Source organism: Belonocnema kinseyi, chromosome 3 (genome assembly GCF_010883055.1).
Source record: "Belonocnema kinseyi isolate 2016_QV_RU_SX_M_011 chromosome 3, B_treatae_v1, whole genome shotgun sequence".
In the NCBI taxonomy this organism is placed as follows: domain Eukaryota; kingdom Metazoa; phylum Arthropoda; class Insecta; order Hymenoptera; family Cynipidae; genus Belonocnema; species Belonocnema kinseyi.
In genome coordinates, this window is record NC_046659.1 from 161,508,127 (window position 1) to 161,512,244 (window position 4,118).

The 4,118-nt window shown below is 31.7% G+C and overlaps 1 long non-coding RNA gene across 1 annotated transcript; it reads left to right on the forward strand.

The window, feature by feature from the left end:
• Positions 1 to 1,700: 1,700 nt before the first annotated feature.
• LOC117169272 lies at positions 1,701 to 2,629 on the forward strand. Its single transcript, XR_004466639.1, has 3 exons — positions 1,701 to 1,936; positions 2,143 to 2,413; positions 2,483 to 2,629. It is a non-coding gene; the product is annotated as an uncharacterized LOC117169272 (long non-coding RNA).
• Positions 2,630 to 4,118: the final 1,489 nt, after the last annotated feature.

The following is a 4,118-nucleotide window of genomic DNA, read 5'->3' on the forward strand; positions in this document are numbered from 1 at the left end:
ACAATGATAGGTAAAAATTTAGTTTTTTTATTCTTGGGTCATATTTGCAGCACTGCTGGGAGGCCGAGGGTGGGTCGGAAATGAAAGTTATCAGTATGATTTTATTTCCTAGACACTTTTTTAAAATCTCTAAAAAATTGGCACGTTTTGATAAAACCCTGAAACATGAGTTCAATTTTTCAAAAATTCAAAATTTCCCCATGTTAATTAAATGGGATTTTAAACTGCCCAGTGGCACGTCTTAATATTCGAATTTCGAAGACCAAACATTCATACTTCTTTGGACCACGTCGAAAAACATTTGTTAAATTTATAAAACGAGACCGAACGCGCACTTTCGCGCGCGCGTTCACTGTTTTTGAAAGAATAATAATTTATCATATTTTATGTATTAATTGACTATCAGATGTACTTAGTTTAAGTTTATCCTATGCTTTTGTAAAGGAATATATGAATTTGTTTTTGTTGATTTTTCAATCTCTAATTTATAATGAAACTTAATTTGTTTTACATATTATTTATAATTATTTAGAAATACAAAATTATTTAAGTATTTTTATATACACATAATTCTTTATAATATTATATTGCCGCTGGTCTCCTAAGAAAATTTGTATTGAATGCCAAGATCGAACTCGGGAAAATGCCACATACAATTGTCCATGATTAAATACATCTTTACTAAAATCTAAGCCAATAGTATCGAAAAATTTTCCCTCACAATACAATGTAATACGATGTATAAAGACAGTGTCCACTGCCTTATCAGCTGTTAAAATGCGACATTATAGAAGATGATTTGGAAGTTCGATTATTTTCAAACGTGTACCATTACATAGACCTTCGTTAATAGAAATATTACGAATTAGCATAACAATACAATTGTTTTTTAATCATAATTCATGAGGAGGCAGGGACGTTGGATTAAATGTGTTCAAGTATCCTGGGAGTATTGCATTATTTACATCGCTAAGAGGAATTCCTGAAAATAAATACAAGAATCTAACGACCAAATTTGAACAACCACCACAAAATGTTCCCATTGGAATCTGAAAAAAGGAACATTTTCCGACCCTTCTTTCCCTCTAAAAAATAAAAAAATAAAATAAAATTATTCTTCTTTGCTTTGGACAAAAATAAAAAGGAGGAAAGAAAAATTAGAAAGCAATCAACCAAATCCCCTTCTTTCTCTTTTTTATTTCTTCCGTCCTCTTTATTCCCACCATCATCAAATGCCAATAAAAAACATTTTGGAAATATATGTAATAATCACCAACGTTTCGGCACTCACATAGCACCCTTCTTAAGGCAACAAAAAACAATGTAAAATAAAATCAATTTGATTATTGGACTTCAAAAAGGGGGCCTAAATTGGATTGTTATCTTATTTAAATATCCTAAATTTTAATCATTTATATCTCCATTATCACAATTTTCAACTCTACCTACACTTATATAAATTCGTTCTGTGGTTTTGTCCAATAGCTCCACGACTCTGTAATTTATTTCTTCAAAAGCAACATTTCATGCTAATAATATAGCTGTCTTTCCTAGATCTCCAATTCTTCGATCCTTAATAAGATTACTAAACATTGTCTGTACTGTATCAACGGTTCTAGTATCTACACATTTTTCTGGGGCTATTAAGTTATTCTCATTGTCATATAAAGTGCCATCTCGTCAGACAATAAATACTTTTCGAATTCTGCTTCTTGTGGTAAAGTACTCATATTTTATATCAGTAAAAATACTAATTCGCTGCGAGTTGCACGAGTTTTCACAAGCAGTAATTACCTAAAATCTCCGCCAAGAATTATAATTTTTCTATCAAGTAGTAAATCAACATTCATGAAGTCACATAATGTTTGATCTACTAATTCCAAAGCATACCTTGCCGCCATTGAAGCTTCGTCCCAAATAAAAATATCTAATTCTGGTAAGTATTGAACATCTTTAGATTGAGTTTTTATACAGAAGACGAAATCAGAAAATAAAGGAAGTGGTATGCCGAAAGTTTTATGTACAGTATTTCCTTGTGGAAGTAATATTGCTGCAATACCTGTAAATTCCATCGAACACATATTTTTTCCTTTGCTTTTTAACAAATGATACGTAGTTGTATAAATGGATGTCTTTCTTGAGCCACCAGGTCGATCAATATACAAACATGATGTAAAAGGCATTTTTTCGTTTAACAAACCAACATTAAGAATTGTGTCTACAATATCTTTTTGTTTTTCATTTACTTTGTGGTATTGAGCCTGACCGAGTTGTTGATGTTGAGTAAGCGATACCTCGTCATCATGAATCTCACCACCGTTCCGAAATATATTTATTTGTGGCATCGTTGAAAAGCTACTAATATCGGACCTTTGTAGGAAAGATAGATATTTATCTGAATATATGATCTTATGTATGTTTCTTTTATATTATATTTTCTCTCAAAATCTTGTTATATAGCATATTTAAATTTATCCTATAGTTCCTCAGGATTGATAGGCTAACAGCATATTTAAATACGAACAAAAAAACGTCTTAATTGTTGGGGCATCATCAAAACTTCTTCTTCTGTCATAGCACGATCCCACTCTGCATCATCTTCGATGAAGCCTAATGCTGAACATGTTCTTTGGAAAGTATCATAAGTTTGTTTATTAACATTTCTGAGATCTTGGAAACTTATAGCCCCTTTGATTGTTAAATTGATTATTTTGATCCACTATGTTTTTTAAATATGTAGTGAGATGGAATTTCAGAACACGTATATCTTTTGGCGTCAGTATCACGTCCATTTAAATCAAAATGATCTATTAGCATAGTTTCTGTTTCCAATGCGTTTCTTATAGCTTCTTCACTTTCAACATCGTCAATAGTAACACTTTGCTGATTAGGAAAATGTACTGGCAACCTAATAATAACATTACTTTTATTTTGTAACGACCTACCGTATATACGATCACATGCTTTAACAGGACTTACGTATCGAGTATCTCTGAAAATTTTTATTTCATCATGATGAATAACATTTTCTCTGTTATAGGAATCAGTAACTACGACGGAAGCAGCATCATGTCCATGTAGATATATTTGTATCAATATTTGACTAACTTTATGCTAGAAACTACTTCCACATTAACATGCGAGTTAAAGAACTTTAATAATCTAACACTGTAAGGTACTAAAAATTGATTGTCAGTCGTGCCTCGATTTTGGCGATTATATGTAAGTACCGGAATCTGTTCTACGATAAGTTGCATAACCGTTTTCATCCATTCTTGTCTCATCTTGAAACTTTTTTGAAAACGCTTACCACATTCACCTTCATCATCTTTAGAACAATCTCCGGAGGGACCGTGAATCATGTTTTTCATAACAATATTGTGAAGTTCATTATTTGTATCTGGATTTGGAATTTCTACCGGAATATATTCATCTACAATATTAGAAGTAGTTATTTTACTATTTGGTTTTAACTTTAAAAAAAATGAACATGATGTAATCCACGTTTTTGATACTCAACTACATGAACATATGCTTGTACTTCGCCGAAGAATTGTTGTTTTACTATAATGTTGATTAATTAATCTTTCTTGGCATTAAGAACTCGTGAAAAAATGTCTGGTCGATCGGATGCTGTCTGACCATTTAATAAATTATCTTTCACTTTAGCTTAGTTTGGATTACATGTCGTAGTTAGAAACAAATCTGCCGTACCGAATTTTCTTACAATTGTCGTTGCATCTTCATAGTGCTGTAGCACATTACGGGGATATCATGAGAATGATGGTGGGAGGATGATTATTTTTCCAACAGTAGTGTGTAAATCATTTGATCTTTGGTGTAAATGATCAACTAATCCCTAATATGTATCAGCGCGAAATGTTTTTTATTCAATCTGCAGTCATTCATCCTATCCTTTTCAATTTTCACATAATCATCGACAACTCACTGTTGAAATAATCGTCCACCCATAAAAAGTACATTATTATTTCTAGTTTCAATTCTATATTCAATATATGCAGATCGTGAGGCTTGGCCTCGTCTATTAACACATGGTATGATGTCATTCCAACCTTGTGTTCCATAAGGATAAAATAATTTATAAATCCAAGGTTCAA